The 19,374-nt window shown below is 41.2% G+C and overlaps 1 protein-coding gene across 3 annotated transcripts in view; it reads right to left on the reverse strand.

Annotated features, from left to right (window-relative positions):
* Kek5 (kekkon 5) overlaps positions 1-19,374 on the reverse strand; it is a 213,863-nt gene that overhangs the window by 74,215 nt on the left and 120,274 nt on the right. For all 3 annotated transcript variants that reach the window (XR_011732367.1, XM_071780297.1, XM_071780298.1), the window contains exon 4: positions 17,642-17,680. The gene's annotated coding sequence lies outside the window, so the exon portion shown is untranslated. The remainder of the gene's footprint in view (positions 1-17,641; positions 17,681-19,374) is intronic.

The following is a 19,374-nucleotide window of genomic DNA, read 5'->3' on the forward strand; positions in this document are numbered from 1 at the left end:
TTTCCTCTCAGCTCTCGTTTCGGTATGTGGTTGGTAGTACAGGCGTACAAACGATTCGGGCTCGGTGGGTTTATAGAGCTTTAGCGAGTTTAAAGACGCAACTTTGCGCTCGTATTGTTTTTTTCCCCCAATCGTGTCGTTTCGTTTTTTTTTTTTTATTCAATGTGACGGGGGACCGTGCAGTCAATACCATATAAAGCGCGAGCTACGTGACATGAATAATTCCGGCCGTGTTAAAGCGTGACGAAGCCGCCACCAGCCAATCGGTAGACGAGCCGAGAAGCAAGCATGCAGGCAAGGCAGGCAAGACAGGCAATCTCCTAACACAGAGAATCGACGTTCTTGCGCTTCGCGAATGATCAATTAAGCTTTCGACGGGCAAGCGAGATATACTCTGTGTATCGTGGCTGATTTAAATTCTCCCTGAATACTTTAAGAAATTCATTTTCTTATACTTCGCGGGAGGATAAAAAAAAAGCATCTAACGTAGTTGGGGGGATTAAATTTATCACGTCTCTAAGCAACTTCCATCAATTTATGGCACAAAAGTTATTATTCATGAAAAACATCGTGGGAGACGCGGAATGCATCGCGCTACGAAATATGGTAAACGTTATTTGTCAAGCATGCATTGTAAAGCACGGCCGATAGATGTTTAAAGAGCTATACGGACCTATTTGGGCTCCCCCGAAGGATATGTAACCAGACGCCGTTTTCGCAGAGCAACGTGTGTATGAATAAACGAAAAAATGACTGGCGAGTGTCGATTAGGTAACCGAGCTATTATTCATCCGCGACGTGTTCGCCGCAGGCGTGAGAGCGTCGCGACGCTTCGAGGCATCCATTAATACGCTCGCTCCTATACGCGTCTTTTCCGGTATATTCTTTTTTTTTTATCCGCTTCCTTGCGGAAAAGCCTCGATTACAGTGGGCGGCCGCGTGCGTCTGGTATCGATATTTCAGAGGTAACGAGACTGCCTGACCTCGGTGCGGAAAATAGCCGCGCGCCGATAAGTCGAAGGGGATTAATATTCGACGATGAAATTCGTCACTGTCGGCCGCAGATCTCTTCCCGTTCCACAGTTGAGCGATAAGTAGATATTCCTTTCCAACGCGTTTTTCGTTTCAACAGGACCCTCGGCGGTGTTTTCACCGAAGTGGAAACTGTGTCGGATCCGGAAGAGTATTCGACGCGCGCAGTGATCATCGCCGAATAATCGAACGCTATTTCATCGTCGATATTTAAAATTTTACCCAGACAGCATCTTTTACTTTTCTACAAGTGCGCGAAATAAATTATTCACGTTTTCCTAAAGCATTTTCGTTGTTCGCATGTCCATTATCTATATCGAATAGCCGATAGCGTGTTTTACTGATTTAATTAGAACTTACCACGCTATACGTATTTTCAGGAAATCAATGGAACACATATAAAAGTCATGCCGAAATGCTATTTGTGTACCACGATATATTTGGCGAGATTGCAATGTTCTCTCGTTCCAAATCCACGATGGTTATTATTCATGATATTGCATTTATAACTTATCGTGCGAAAGCGAGTGCCCCGCGATCGAGAAGGAAAAATTCGTACGCGCAAAAATTCAGCCTTGAAGGAGTATAACGTCGGTCAGACAGAAACGAGGCAGAAATCTGAAATAAGATAAGTTGTGTGCGAAAATTACAGAAACCATGTGTCGCCGCGCACGCTCGCGAAGCGAAATCTCGCGGAATCTCGGGTCTGCCAGATGCGCGTAAGGAGTGCACCGTTTGCTTTATAAATCCACCGGATAAAGCACGGCGGAGAAGAATTTCCCCTGGATGTACGCAGGAAGACGAAGCGTTCGCCGAATTTGCAGCCTCCGCGAGTTTCAGTCAGTTGCCCCGTATACTCGATTCGACGATGCAGGTCTTCGACGATACTGCCTTGCGAACCAGATTCGACGGATCATTCGATTATATATCATCAGCTCCGTTGAAAAACAGATGAAATTCACATTTTGCACACGCGTTTCGCATTCTGGCGAGAAATGCGCTTCGCGCCACGTCGACATCGAACCATTTAATTTTTATCGGCGCGCGATGACCGATCGAAATTTGAGTTTTTACCGAGGCGAGGGTGCGGGCGCGATCGTGCCGAGGGAATAATTTCAATTGCAAATGCGTCTCGTGATTGATACCGCATGTGGATCAGTCGGTCGCATTTCCTGGCGTCCATCGAGCGTACGGTGTGTGCGCGTATATATAGGCTCGCATTCGCGCGCACGCGGCTATGAATAAATTCATAATGTTGAGAGAGCGATGCGTGGCGCACGGGGCGGCACTTTATCGTGGTCACACCGCCGCACGATCACCCGAGCGGATAAGATTCGAGGATAATATTCTCGGTGCGCATGCGGAGAATCTCGCGTATACCCGCGGGGTCTTTCCCTCGTCATTTCTTTTCTCCATTCGGGAGGAGGACTCTTTCCTGAGGGCCCCGTAACTCTCCCCGGTCGCGCGATTGAGTATGCGGTGCGCAAAGTCGGAGAGAGAGGAGACTGCGGTACATCGCGTGTATCCTGTGCCGGTGACGTCTAATTCCGGGAATCCTGTAATCTTCTGGACTTTCATATATGTGATGTATATATGTACGTACATGCACGCATACATATACACACACACACACACATGTGCAATTAGCTACGCAACGTTCACACGTGTACACTGGAGACGCAAATAATTTGAGATCAAAGTAGAAAACGTTAGACAAGAAGATGAGCGAACGTTAACCCCGTCAATTTGCATAACGAGCACGTTGACGTTTAAGATGCTAAGGTAATATTTATAGTCTGTGTCTGTGCTAATGTTTTATTCTGTCAAATTCTGAGATTATTTACGTGCGATCGCTTCTCGAAACTCATCTGCATGCAATCAATGATTTGAGCACGACAACTTATTCTTGTTTGTGATAATTAATATAAATTCGCGACAATTTAACAAATAAGATAAAATTACCCAGGTAACAAGATGACGTCTAAAGACGTCTTAATGACGTTAGAGACGTCATTAAGACGGAATTAATACGTCATTTGACGTCAGTCTGTTACTTGGGTAAGTTATGTGTATGTACGTTTGAACAACTTTTGCGTTTCGATCTTTCGTTTCCATTGTACCTTCCTCAACTACAAAATTTACTTATTTAACATCATAAGAACGCTGAAAGGATTCATCAGATCTGTTTAAGGTTTAAGGCACACACATCGCCTAAGAAATGGAAAGCTCGCTCTATAATTCCTTATTTCGCATTGATCGTGACATATACTTACGACAGAATCAAGTTAAAATCCTAAAATAGTGGAAGACCTACTCTACGCGTTTACAGTCTATATATTTTTATTCCGCAAAAAGATGCAGCGCTCAGACATTCAGCACTCCGATAGCTTAAATATTTAATTCGGCAAGATATATCGGTGGATACGTGCTCTTGCAAAATACAACTTAGTAACATTACTGCGTCTTATAGAGCGACGATAGGAGGATTTCGAATAACGACGGAAATATATGTCTAACCAAAGGAAAGGATAATGCACGATTTTATTCCGCGTTATTATCCTATCTCATATAAGGGTTGTTTGGAAATTGAAACTATTTAATTGCTACAACTCCTAAATCAATAAATTGACAGCTAATCTGAATTTTTTTTTATAAAGATTTGAAACAAAAAAATGTCTAGCTGATTGACACTTTGCGCTTCCCAGGTCTATAACGTAACGTGTTTTAGCAAGTATGCTGATGCGCTATCAACAAGTCGAAACAACTTCTTTTTTTTACATCGCAAGTTTTAGCATGCAAAATAAGTATCTCGGTACTTTAGTCCTCTTAGCACCGGAGCACTTCTTTTTACCGTGCCCCTGGCGTCACGAACCGCGTCTTTTCCTCGAGAAACTCTTAACTCAACATGGACACTACCGTCAGACTTTCATCAGTCGCTGCGCGAATCGTAAATTCGGATTAAAGATTCGTATCTTGCTCGTCAAGTCGATCAAAGCGACTCCTCTCGGAGCGTAAATTCGTTTTTCGTATTATCCTTGTGGATCGATGCGTCTCTTTTCCCGGCGCGTCGCGAAAGCGCGTGTAAAGGCGTGAAAAGCGAATCCCGACGAGTTCGCAGATTCGAATATAGGCATGGGAATCTCACGACTGTAGAACAGTTTCCAACGCTTTTCACGAAGGGGATGACACGTATATTCATCCGTCGCGTGAATCTACGGAATGTTACCGTACTGACATGTGTCCTGAGCGAACACGAGGCACGCGGGCAAACGTAAGCAAGGGACGCGATGCGACGCTTTGTCGTCGCGTGCACTCGATTCCTGCAAGAGCGACATAGCAGTGGCCGAATATGCCTTTGTAACCCGTCGGACCACGTGCGCATAATCGCGCGCCGTGCAGTACCATCGCAAAATGTAATTTACGGATACACGGCGAAAACGCGGCCGTCAAATAGACACCATCGCGGCGCTCCGGAAGATGCGCAGGCAGATTGTTGAAATTCCCAAGTGCAAGACTCTCGCATGCTGCAGGCAGAGAAACGAGAAACTCGGGAAAATGAAATTCGCCTGCTTGTTCTTTATTCTCCAGGATTTTCCAGGCAGATCAACGCGGTGCAACGCGTGTCGAAAGGAATGTTCGTTAAGGAATGAAGGATCAAGTTTAAGAGAATAAAAAAAAAACAGAATAACCTAAAGGACAAAGGAATATAAAGAGCGAAGACAGAAGAGATGTTTATTAATATTAAGAGGCTAGATGAACAATCTTTCTTCATACAATATTAATAGTGTCCTCTTCTTTTGATATTTTATCCTCTAGCTTTTAACTTGTGCTCTTTATGTATGCTCTTATGTATCTGCCGACGGACGTGTTGATCTTTTTATCATTTTTACAAAATGGATGGAAATCTTCTTGAAAAGATGCGGCCATTTCCATTATGCATTTTACTTCGTAAAATACACATTGAATAATAACTTAATTTTGATTTAATCACAAGAATCGTCGATAGTAATTATTATATCAAGATCAGCTAGCAAGATTTATATCCGATGAAAACTCTATTCCTGGATTCTTCATTTAAGATGGCTCGTCATAAGTGATGATTAAGTGATTGCAAGCAGATATTTCCACCGAAGATTCAATATCACTTATCTCGATTCTCTTATTTTCTAGAGACGTTTGAAATCGACTCTTATCGGTGGGTGGAGCGATAAAACATCGACATTTCATACAAAAAATTCTGTGATCAATGTTAACAAAATTGTCGAACAATTATCGCCGCATTTATATTGATTAAAAGGGAACGAAGTGTTCGAATTGTGAAAATTTACGAAACGCGAGACGGATCCATTCCGATCCATTCGAATCGTTGTTAGTTTTAAAAACAGTTTGCTTTTGTATGCGTGTACAGGCAAAATATCGCGTCTCACCGTAACCGCAGAAGCGAGTTTTCGTTTTTGGCGACGCCAGTTATTGTAAAGCGAACGTGACTACGGTTGCAGTCTTTGGGAAAGATTTTGCAAATCCCGGAGAAAGACTTTGCGTTCAGTCGACTGTGCGAGAATCGACTTCCTCCGCTGTTCACGATTTCACTCTCGATCTACACTACAGTCGCACTTCGGTATAAGTGTTATTATGGAAAAGTCAATTTGATTCCGTTAAACGAATGGCGTCATATTTTGCGCGACTGACATCGCCGGAAGGCACCACAGTTCTATCGCATGAAGGAAATGCTAAAAGGCTTTTAAGTATTTCGTGAATTTTCGTGTAATACTAGCGAGCAGCAATAACAGTAACGAATAAAGGCGCATTTTGCCTCGCAACACCGTTATTTGAAAAGTCGCGAACGGTCTTTCTCCGAGAAACTCAGAAACTGCTTTCGCGACTAGAGGCAAACTTTAACTTCGTGAAGGGCGCCACTGATTACGGACGATTTAAAATTGATTACACCTTGGAGCACCGCACCCCGAGGGGGAGGGCCTTTGAATGGCAACACTGACTTCCGGCCCTCGGGAAATCGAACGTCACAAGCGAGTACGCTCGGACAAAGACCTTGTAAGATTATAGAGTCTCTCAAAACGGATCGACCGGTTGTTACGAGCGAGATCGTTAACTTTATAATGACACAATTGATAAGAAGACCGGACCACGTCCCGTCTATATTCAGGTCAGTGCCCGCTAGAAGAGTCGAGCTCTTTTATACGGATCAGAGACTCTCTCAAATAAAATCATCTTATATGCCCCGCAACTATTTCCGCCGCGTCCCATCTATTTCGTTATTATTGCGCTACTAGGACAAACTTCCTCGAAAACTTTATTCAAGACATACATATTCAACAGTTATATTTCATAATAAATTTAGTTAGTAAACAGTGCTGTTAAATATTCATATTTGTTTGAAATCACAATAGAAAATAAAATTATCACTATAATTGATATATTTTTTATGATCCCAAAATACATTTTCACAATCTTTTTTCTAATTTGTTCATAAATGGAAAGCGTGAGTATCTAACATTTCTCTGTACATTGTAACGCATATAGATGAGAGTATTTGTTTACCACTAGAAGAAAAATTCAGCAGTACTAACATTATGCGTTAAAAAAAAATGTGATGCATTTAGCTGCACAATCGCGGTAACTTTGACAAAGAACGCCGGACAGGGTAACGAGCGATATCCGTATCTGCGAAAAGCGATGAATTATTAATTGCCTGTTGCGCCGAATGTACGGCATAGTGATCGATCAAAACCAGTGTCACTCGTCAACGATGTAGGATCCGCCTGTCGTTCAATCTCGCGATTTCCATCGCGCATGGAACGGCGAAACGTTTCACCAACTGCGCGCGCGTATATGGTACATTGGGTCATGGCAATTTTTTGTTATCTCTCTCCCTTCGTGTGCAGCGCGAACAAGTATGGAAAGTCCAGTGCCGGTAGGGCTGAATTCCGTTATCGACGAGATAAGCCCCGCGCGAAATCGATGCGAGTAAGTATCGACTCCGGATGCGCTTCGATGCATCTCACGATGCACGGCCCGGAATCGCGCTCCCTCACTTCTCCCTTCGCTTTCTTCCTTTCCACTTCTTTACCCATTCCCTTCTCACGATTCTCTCTCGGGCTTTCGGCATCGACCGCGCCGCTGTCGATTCTTTTATGGTACATCGAGTCGTTTATCTTCTCCGTTTGCCCGGGTTCTCACCGCGGCTTGAATCATACCATCGAAAGGACAATGCGTCACATATAATTGGAAAAGTCAGGATTAACGCCGTAAAGAGGAGCAAAGTAAAGAAGCTAATGCATCTTTCGTTTTTGCAGGTTTTTTTTTGAGGGATCAGATGTGTAATTGTCGCTAGAGAATCGGTTAATCGTAGTTTTTCCTCTTTTTTTTTTTAATTTGTCGAACGCGCGTTTTTAGCGCAGGGGAATTCATCGTGAATGTTTTATTAAAAAAAAAGGTATTTGATAAAGTTCGGCTTTTATATAACGCTGATGTAATGGAATTTATAATAATATTTAAACGTTGCAGCAATAATAAATGGTGAAATCAAACGATTGCGTAAAATACGGGCTTCACTGCAGGATAATATTTTTATGATAAGCGGTCGCGGTAGAGGCATAAAAATGGCAACATAAACCCCTTTTACACCAAATGAAATATAATTTTCTTAAAAGCATTTAAAACACAAATAACTCAAACATTGGAAAGGCGAAAATTTGCTGTATATACGAGAAACGGCAAAACAAGATTAAAAACTCATTTCTCATAATCCAACTTATGGCTAGGACAATGCAGAAGTTAGAGACGAAGGAGAATCCTCACGTAGTTGAGAACCGCGGTAAATGTTCTTCTACTTACTTCCCTCCTGAAGATCCTGAGGTCAATGAATCGGGCGGGCACTGCGCTTTCTTCAATAACGACCACTTTTTTTCCTATTGAGGAAGATGCATCGTACAAGCGCGCAACAAAGATGTGACATAAAGTCTCGCAATAGCTTGCAATGTGACAAACGAGATACGAAAGAAATAGAGAGGAAATCTATTGTCTTACGCGCAGTGTACTTGCGCCTTTCATCGACATTAACAAAAATATAATTAAATTGTCTCGGTGGTCGTCGACATAAAATATACTTCCGGTGGAACTTGATTTTACGGTCCTTTGGATCGTATTTCCTCATTTAATGGCCGACTTCTTATCTCAAGAGAAAGGTCTGAAATTTCCATACATTGAAATTCCACATCGACCATGGGCAATTTGTTTACTTGTCTGTATCTTCACTTTACGGGGAGGGGAGGGGATCACGTTAAATAATTTATCGTGCCCTGAGTGACTTTAAAATGTTTGCTCTGTACGTTCCGTATCACAAGTGAAGAGGAACCATACCCGTCGCGATGCGTCGCGATGATGCGAACGGGTTAACGCACTATAAAGGAACGAAAGAGTCGAGCGAAAGAAAGGGGACGAAGAAACGAAAGGCGAGTCGTGTTCTACGACTCCCGATGTGGTTGCTCAATATTTATTCTACGGCTGAACGCCATTGGTACGTCGTCGTACACATACGACGAGGTATACATACGGGGGGGGGGATGGACGACATCCTGTCGTTTAATCGATAATCCGGTCGACTCCGGTCGTCCAGCCTTAAAGGCATTGCACTTCCGATCGCAGAAGGAGAGCCCCTACTTCTTCCGTGCCCTTTACGCGCGCTCGCGATTCACGTTAGGTCCGCGTCTCGATTCTTAAGGATGTATGTGCCCAGTCGCTTATTTCGCCGGCATAGTATTTTTACGACGTCCTGCATAATACACCGTGACACGGAGAATACGCCGATACAACGTTCTCCCTCTCCTTCTAGAATATTCCCCGTCCTCTTTCCTCTCGATCTTCCCTCCCTCATGCGCGAGATCATCGATTTACGAGGCAGTTCGGTGTATAACTCTGAGCACGCTCTTTTATTACATTATAAAAATAAATATTCGCCTCTCGTTTGGTGAGAGCGGCGACGAAACAGGGTGGAGTCTGACAGTTCCACATACATACACGTAACACACATATATGTTCGTTGAATAAAAATAAAATATATCCAATGGAGGACGTTTCGCACGCGCGGTATATCGAACACGATTATTCTCTGGTGCACGCGACAAAACGACGATGAGAATCGCGTTGACGAGTCCAGCTCGTTCCTGTAATGCCCGCGGCAGATGTTCCCGCTTTTTTATATATATACATATATATATATATATATATATATATATATATATATACATATATCCTAGAATGGTTCGTCTCGTGATCTGGATTCTATTGATTACTACCTCGGCTACTTTCGTGCATTACCCCTTTACACCGTTAAGCAATACAGCTGTCACTTGTGAGTTTTAAGGCGATTTCGCTGGATCTAACCGTCTCACTTAATCCTTTTTAATCCCTTTTAGTGCTCATCGTAAATCGCTTGAGTGTGTTAGCGATCCTTAACGCTTGTCGTTGCTTCTTTCATCCTTTCGATATTTGCGATGTTCGATAAATGCAATATATATTCTCAATGATATGTCTATCAGTAAGATAAGTATATCAGCCAGTAACTAAATCTATAATTAATTGTATAGTCGTATATACAGGGGATATGTATATTTATCAGTCATATCTCGGTATATAGTCGTATATGTATGTCTATCAGTATAATAATCAGCGAGTGACCACTAAATCTATAATTAATTGTATAATCGTACATATAAGTATCGTAATTACATTTTTTTAGCTACAATATGATGCTATAACTTTTAATTATTTTTATATTTATAAGGTATCGGCAGTGTGGACTATCTATTTTTATACCATGTAAAACTGCAAATACCAATATCGATAGCCTTTCAGTAAACTAACTATTGTAAAATATTCAATGTGCGCCCAATGTTTTTTGTGTAATTAGCCGATCTTCATACATTACTGATAGCAAAGTCAACATTTGGGATTAACATAACGAGCGCGGTATAACAACTGCAATATTATTCTTGTATAACATAAACGACCCAACGTACATAAAGGTATTTCGCGCGACGAAATTCCGTGTTACCAATTTGCCCCTACACATTTAATCATTGCTACACTGCGGTTTATCAAAGTTTATATCTGTTAATACATATACGCGCTAACGTACAATATGCGCGCAGAAATGTGTCGCGTAAATTTTATGAATGCCTGAATAATCGGCCATAAAACTGACGGCTGCTGCAGTATCGGTTAATACGACGCATAAGACTTGGTATCTCAAGTTTCCGGTTACGAGACATCTCAGTTCTGCATGACGTAGTGAACTGCCAGGTATGATATACCGATGTTTGCACACGGTGAAGACCCGGTAAGACCCTCGGTTGCTGTATCCTTGTTGGATTTCGCTTTCCCGATAGGTCGGACGTGGATTAATGTCGGCATTGCGTTGGTTCTTGCGCACGTTCCGTCAGCCGGGATAACGAAACGAGATGGACGTGCGAGCGAAAAGTTTTCAACCCCGCGCCGCAGACCGCGCCGCATTTAGTGCAGAATCAATCGCGACGTGTTACCGTTTCACGAAGGAGCTATCGTGATTGTAAATATCCTTTTGCCCGTGCGCGCCGCTTCGAAACGGGATTTATACAGAACGAGCGCGAGCCCGTGGCAATATTCTTTTACAGCTCGCGATCGGACGGGCGGAAGGTGTGGCGAACCGGCGAATATATATTTGGTTGGTGCGCGATATCAAAGATCGAAAACGTATTGCGCGCGTGAGGTATAATATGTATGGGGGTACAAGATGGAAGTTGAGATACGTCAAAGTCGAACCTATGTAATATATCATAAAAGAGTGTTATGCGTCTGCATCGCTATCCGAAGAAATATTGAGATATTTGAGAAATGCCTTTCTAAAGGGGAAAAAAAGCATTTTCCCATCGGAATCGCATATAAAGGATATATTTTATTTTCAATATTTTTAAAAAATCTGCCGCGCGCCAGATCACTATGCTGGGGATCGCGAAATTTAATATGTAAAAAAAAATATTACGATGCATTGTAGATTAACAATAACAAAAAAAGACTAAAGCTATTTCGAGTCTGCGGTCCCAACAATATTCAGTTGTATCGTCCGTTACGCGGGATTTTATACATCCATATATATATATGTGAAATCCGCGAAACGCTCCTTTGACGAACGCGATATTCGCGAAAAAAACCGAGCGCCGCAAATATCGACGAAATATGGAACGAATACAGACAGAGTAGTAAAAAGCGCGAAGGGCCACGGCGGATATTACGAATGCGCGCAACTCTTATCGTAATTCTGGATACGATTATTGCCGTTCATACCAACCGACAGTCAGACCAAAAATGTTGCGTTACGTGCGCGTGCTGGCTTCAATGGAATATCCGTTACGCGCAAATATACAGACGCTATCGTAACGAAACATCGTGGTTTTATGAGACCGCTACGAGGTTGTACCGTTGTACCGAGGGCGGTCTAAGATGCGAATGTTTTAAGCTGTTGTAGCGTAACTTATTGTTGGTAGATTACCTACGGTTATTAAGTTGACGACTATAACGCTGTGCTTTATCGCCGGCGCATTGTATAAAACGTGGGCGGATATAAATTTCTGCCTTTACTTTACACACAACGTATTTTCGCACGCTCTCGCTTCGCATACGTTTTTAGGGCAACTCCTCTGCAGCACGAGAGCGCAATATCTTCCGCGGCCCGGACTCTGTTGGAGTGGCACGCCACAACTCTTATAGACGTAACCGGCGTCTCATCTCGCCGGTTCCCGCGGCGGTGTGGAAGTACTTTCTGTATCTCCGCTTCCCCGAGGTGGTACAATTTTTGTTTACCACATTTTGTGGACCTCGAGTCGCAGTAAACTAGAAAGATTTAAACGACGCGTGTCCACCACGTTCCGAAACAGGTACGACGCTATGAAAAAAAGGCATGCAAAGATACGCAAAAATAAACGTGAAATATAAAAAGACAAAGTGGAACGTTTGTGAATGTTAGAGGATTTCGTTAATGTTCCCATTAACATCCCATTCGACGGAATGTGTGATGGCATCTCTGTTCTTCTTTTCGGAATATTTCTTGGAATATTTTGTCACGGTATTAAAAGACGCAGAATAGCTTTTTCGATGTTGGAGGAAAACGCTTCAGAAAAATTCGCGCGAATAGATTGAGAAATATCCGGAGACTCTTAAATGCTGTTTAACGTGGCATCGCCGTTATCAGCTTCTGAATTGCAGCCTGTTCTTGAAATATCGGCTCCTAAAGGCACGCGATGCCTTCTTTTCCGCTTTGCGAAAAGCGGTGAGAATGCAGTCGATCGATCACAGTTACATAATCTCTGGTCAAAAGATATATGTCGAGAATATATTCCATCGCGTTTGCGCACCGAAAAGGAAATGAATAATCCAATCTGGATATTTAATCTCTTTCTCTTTCTCTGTCTCTCTCTCTTTCGCATTTTTTTCCTTTTTTGGGGTCTCTTGATGAGGTTACCAGCCACGAATAACAAGTCACACATTTGTGACAAATTCAATAACACTTGAGTATCTGTTAGTGTGAATGTTAATGAATTTCACGTGCTTTTTGCGGATCGCATCCTCCATCCGTCTCTCTCTTTTTTTCCCTCGTTTTGTCGCTCGTTTGCCCCGATTCCCGTGGCACGCCATCCCCGTAGCACTGCTTACGGATTTACATGCCACGCAGGAATGAGTAATATCTACTTTGCATTTTGCGCGTGATTTTGTCAGTTGATGTTACATCCAGCGTATTAATAATGCAGGGCACGCGAGCCAAGCTTATACGCCTACGACACCGAAATCGCTTTTTATGAGAGAATTATTACACGGGGAACGCGAAATGTGTTGTTTTGCATGCCGCCGCACACGTGCGAGTGTGTCGCGGAATTGACAATAATAAAATTTGTCCACGAGTGAAATATCGAAACAATTCTCTTTTCTTTTCAAATACGGTTAGAACAATGTAACGCGAAAAATCTCGTAAAAACTTGTACACGTAGATAATTAAAAATACATTAACTCTTCTTATCATCAATTTTATTGACAAAACGCGGCTAGAACTATCGTTAAATAAGATTTTCAGTGTGGTTGAGGGCAGCGTCCGATTTGCATGGGTTCCCAAAACAAAGTTGGCCAACAAAGAATCCCGTGGATTTGCAACTTTATAACGTTGTTGGGCAACGCCTGTTATTTTGCTGAAATGCTCGTTAATATCGGTAATTATTAGAGAACTTTGTTGATAGTATCCGTTTATATCGTCGATGATCTTTTGCAAGAGAACTAATGAATTTCATCTGCGTCAACGCGCTGTAACGCGTTTACACAAGAGAGACGACGAGAAGTCGCAAAGAAGGGTGCTTCTTGCTTTTCTTCCCGAAATATCGAATGACATGCGTGTTGGTGGAACACCGTACAATCGTCGATGAGTCTAAGGCGCACGACTCATATTACGAGCGTGTAGATAGAGGGCCGCGAAGGAATTTCGATGAGACTTGAAGGCGTCGGTATAGCAGACAATAACTCGGGAAGTCGACTGCTCTCGCCGACTGCTACTCGATATTCACGCGAAATAGAACGTGCATCGCGGCGCGGCGGGTGCAATCGTTTCAGCGGGGCATTTCGCATCTCCAGAATTCAATATCGGAGGCTGACTATCTACGCCGGCGGGCCGACAAAGTGGATGATAAAAAAAAAACGCGTTCGAGATTTCATCGCGATGAGCATTGTGCAAAGTGTCGATTTCAAAAAACGTGATAGCAATCTGGCCGTAATTGGACCGACGTCATACGTCGCGCTTTGCGCTGGTGCTTCCTAAGGGCTATCTTGTTTTTCGGCAACAATCTCGCGGCTGTTTACATCTGTTGATAATATCACTTACGCAACACAGCTATTACGAATCGATCGTAATGGCTAATCTTAACGCTTTGTGATGGGGAAACAGTGCAGTGGTCACGCAAACCGCAGAGGCTAGTAATTTGAATAGCCTATCTTGTATCATCAAGATGATACACACCTCAAAATTCATATATTCGCAAATTGCTCCTGACTATCCGACCCCACTAATCTTTCTTCGCTGCGTTTCATTAATCAATTATCTCTATTACTTGCAGGTAAAAGTTACATAAGCATCCCAGAAAATTGCAGAAATGATAGCAAACATTAGGCGCATTTAATATTTACATGCATCAAAATGCTATAGATGAGAGGAAAATTCAGAATATCGTTCTCTTTAAATATTCTCGACCAATATCGATGCTACAGATTTGCGTTGCAAAATTTTATTACAATCACTTGTTACACGCTGTTACATACTGTATTTTACGAACAAATATAGAAACAGTGAATAACAATGCGATAAATATCGATGTACACTACATTAACTGATAAACGTGGATTTATTCGAGAAAATTTTTTAATTTAATTTGAAATAAATAATATATAATTATTATTGGAATTTCCTTCTCTCTCTTTATTTTTCTTCTTTTGCTCTTTTTTTCAATTTGCATGCAATTTCTACCTTTTATTTATAAAATGTAGGTATGTGTTAAACAAAATATATAGATTCTGATTACATTACTAAGTAAATATAAGAATAGTTTAAATGAGGAATATCGTTGGTATAATTGACGATCTCATCTTATGAAAGTGCGCAAATATTAACGGTGTATTTGGAGTCCAAGATTGGATATGTGCTTATTTTATCGCTATGATATAGTTTGTAAAAGAAGATTTTGTTACTCTATCTTGTTTAATAATATAGGCACGAAAATAGTAACTAACAATCCGCTTTTAAAAGATCACGATTAAGCTTAAATTATTAAAATCTATAATTAAACTTATTTTGTTCAAAGTCCAGAATATTCATCCAAATACCTACACCGGTCTCTCTCTCTCTCTCTCTCTCTAGTTTACAATAGAAGTAAATAGATGAGCATAATGTAATTCTGTTTTTGAGTCAATTACCAAATTTATTTCCACGAAAGGGTATAAAGCGCGATATACATGCATATATCTCCAATTTCATATGGTAATAATGATGGAGTTATTATAATTTTAATTATTAACATCACATTGCGTTTGCCAAATTGTAAACAACAAAATAGCTATTGTTCCCAGCTATTGTTCCCAAACAATGTAGCGAACGTATAAATTGCGTATTTTCAAAAAGAGAACTTATATGTAATCACAAGATTAAAATATAAAGAAAAAAACGCATTTTACGTTTTATTTTATTGGCGTTTGCAATGTTCCGGTCTTATCTTTGTTGCTCGATACGTAAGGGCTAATTTAGTCGATGACGTGTCCCGATGTATATCGGTACATGCAATTTTACGTTCCTCACCGAGAACAAAAGCCGCCATCGACCATCGACCCCTCGGCGATATTTTTCCCAGCCTCGCAAGCGAAAGGAAGTACCCGCGAGATGAACTTTTCGTTATAATAGAGCTGTTGAAAGGGTTTGGGGAGGGATTGTGACAACAAGTGGTGTCGTAATGAGCTTTTTTATAGCAACTGTGCGTGTGTACGTGTGTGTCAGCCCGTCTCTCCCGTGTGTAAAAACGTGACTTTCTCGAGCGCGTGCCTAGCGAGCTGACTCGCGCACCTTCTTGACCCGCGAAAACAGCTTTTGGCATTGTTTACCGTAGAATACTGCAATGAGGCCCCGACCTGTCGCGTATAGCGGGCGGTAAATTGGGTTATCACGGCGGGATCGGGTGAAGTATTAACAACTCTTTCGAGCAAGAAACCTAACAGCCAAGCTTTACGATAATCGCCGCCATTAGCGTGCGGGCTCGCTCTTTCGGAGACCGGCAAGGACACTGCGGTTTTTCGTGTTTGGAAAATAATCAAAAATATTTCCGTATAAATTGCTCTCGCGCGAACAGTTTTTGCCGAAACGTTACTTGTATGCACAAAACGACAAGTACTGATTAAAAAAAAAGCGTTAATAGTAACGAGAACTTTGGAAAATCCGATATAATTTCATGTAAATTTACGTTGTCATAAGAAATACATGTAAAGTAATGTTAAATTTTATATAATACTTTTTTACGCTTTACATTTTATAAAGTAATATGAGTTAAAATTATTTGTATTTTTTAGGAGACATTATCACGGGAGAATTAAGATTTTTAAGTAATTATCGTAACTATATTGCAATTACATCGAAATGAACAAGCTTTTCTGGAGCATGCATTCGTAAATGCGGGCTTGTAACTTGTAACCCGCTTTTGATTCATTAATCAATAAATGATCATATAGGTAATTTAATTCCCTATTCGCAGCAATAACGAGATATCTGACCATTTATTGATTAACGAATCCAAAACCGAAATTTTTGACTCAATTTACAAGCCCGCTTTATTGACGGCAAATATCGTTATGTCGATAAATTTCGATAAAAATTACATAACGCGGAGCTCACACACACAAATTTTACTCTTATCCTTACATAACCAAATCCACGGTAAAAAAAATTTGAATGAATGCTATCGCACGGCAAGTCCTATTCATTATTTAGTGTTAAACCGTGCAGATACGTGCACAAGTTTTAGAATTGCAAATTTTAAATACAAACAAAATCATAAAATAAAACGCTGGAAACCGAAGCGAGGGAGCTAATAGTTATTCTGTTCAAACGAAGGCCGCGTGTTTCAACGATATTTTCTCTCCCGCGACTGTGGAGAACATATTTCTACGTGCGCACAAATGTGCATGTATGCATTTGTTGCATATTGACGTTCTAAAAGTTGCATTTCAATTACATGTTACTGGAAAACAGACAATTTAATTAAATCACCAGCACACCGTGGTTGTTTTGCTGATGCCGCGATACCATTGCGCGATGTATCGCGAAGTATAATTTCGTATCGTAGGATGGACGCGTGCATTCTTCTGCACGAAACGCGGGAATATTTTCATGAAAGTGAGAGCGCGCCGAATCCGAAGAGGAACGCTAGTTAACAATCCGAATATACGTCCATCACGATAGGAAACTGTGACAGTATAAGGGTGCCGGGGTGACAATCAAAGTTAGGCCGGATATCGACGGCTGCTCCATAAATAAGCTTTTTTTTACGCCGAGTGGGTGACGGCGATTGCTTTCGGCACTTTATCGGATATATTGTCTGACAGCATGCGGGCACCGAACCGACAAATCCGACTGAGAAATGACATTTGAATTATTCGCATTCGATATATTTTTGTTTTTTTTTCTTTCCCAAAGCACCATGGCCCCTAGCCGCAAGAAAATTACATTTTGCCAAACAACGAAAATGTTCCCGGGACAAATAGGGCCCGTCACGTTGAGCGGTTTACATTGATGACAATACGAGCATATAACGTCATAAAGGGGAGAATTGCATTTCAATTTTTTTTTTCAACGGAAATCGAAAAATAAGCAACGTGTGCATATTGCGGCATATTGTCGGCAATGCTTCCGATATCGTATAGTAATACAGTAGTGCGTAACTACTGCATAACCAATGCAGTTTACGTTTATCGTCATAGATTTCATATAACGGGGATACGTTTTGAAATGTTCCAAGTTCGAATAAAATGTTAAGCGTACCTGTTTGCAGCTCCGTTCGAACATGGCTCAGATAATCACCTGCAATGCAGAAAAAAAAGAACGTTAGTAAAAGAAAATTAAAAAAAATATTCTAAATATATTACTTATTTAAACATCCTCCGCGAAATTATGAGACAGTACGGTACGACAGTTTTGCGTTACATCTTCTTGCATTTGCATATACCTAATAAATACAAAGCATTTTAATTATAATACCTTTGCTGGCTCGTCCTCATCAAGCTTTCGTATAAAGCTTTCATAATCGCCGGATAAAAAAAAAAAGCGAATATTAGCAGAATATCGGATATTTCAGCAAGGAATATTGAGGTACCATCCTCTCGTAAATATGAGAAAAAACGCATTTCGTTTTACATGCAAATCGCAATTTCAATGCCTCTGAAATGCAAGCTACTGTGACATAGTAATCTATATTGTACTGTCTATATAGTGTAAAAAAAAAACTACCTTTTTTCTTCTTCCCACTTTCTTCCGACTATTATCATCGAAAGAGGATTTGGCGTACTTCGGCGACTTTCAGTCAAGAATTTATTATAATCGCATTCTGAACGTCTTAGAGCTGCAAAATATCAGTTCTAAGGAGGGCTGATTGAAACTCTCCGGGAACATTTGCCTCGTTGCCGAACTTCGAAGTCAATCGTCGTAGATAAATCGGATTTTGCAGTTAATGGTTTCCTTAATTACCTCATCCGTCACCTCAATAGTCTAACGTTTCCGTAATAAAGAACATCGAAGTTTCTTGTGGCAAAATACATCTAATCTGTGCTAATGAAGCAGTAGTAATTGTCGAAATCTCTTATTTTATTTTACTCAAATAATTACAAACAAAACAGCTAAATCTTTTGGACTCGCCAAATTCTATTCTGCAGATATTTTGCGTGATTAGTTCAAAATATACTCGCGTAATTATATTTTCTTTTAATTATAATTCAATTCTAATTTTTTTTTTCACTTATGTATTTTCACCGAGTCTCACATATGTAATTTCGTTACAGTGACGGCGCGTGATATACTGTTGGCAAGTGAGAAAAGCAGTTCTTCACCGTTATAATCGAGTTCTAGGAGAACCTGGAAGTACTTGCTAACCGTTCGTACATTACTCGCTCATCGTATGCGTGCGGGGAAAATAGGTTACTTAAATAGCAAGTTTCCTCGCTTTCTACCCCAGCGAGACTTTGCATGCACGGCCATGCAAATTTTAAAATCTGTATTTCAGAATGAAACGTGCCAACACCCGAAATGGCGTTTTATAACAGCGAGGAATATCCAGTTGATACGCGGTGTACTTTGCGTAATTGCGAAAGCCGTGTACACCAGCGGCGTGTGGGAAATTCACCGCTTTACATAATGGAGCGTTAATTCGGTGAACGAGTGACCGAGTACCGTATACGCACCAGTTTTACGAACTTCGCAAAAATGAGGAGGGAAGTGGGAGGAAGTGTAAAAAAAAGGGAGGGCAAAAGAGGATAATTGCGCTTGTAATGGGAATTTTCGTACCTCCGGTTGATAATTCGCTCAAATAGAACGAATGAACGCGAGAAACGTAAATTAATCCGCCTTCATGTGGCAATAGTCGTGAGAAATTGCGACGCCATTCATTATGGCAGAAGTTCGCCACCGCGTTGGCGAATTTTGTGGAGATTCTAGGCAGTTTCGGGAGAGAAATGTTGCTTAGAGCAACGCTGCGATACGCCGGAAAACGTGCTCTATCGCGT

Source organism: Temnothorax longispinosus, chromosome 6, assembly GCF_030848805.1.
Source record: "Temnothorax longispinosus isolate EJ_2023e chromosome 6, Tlon_JGU_v1, whole genome shotgun sequence".
In the NCBI taxonomy this organism is placed as follows: domain Eukaryota; kingdom Metazoa; phylum Arthropoda; class Insecta; order Hymenoptera; family Formicidae; genus Temnothorax; species Temnothorax longispinosus.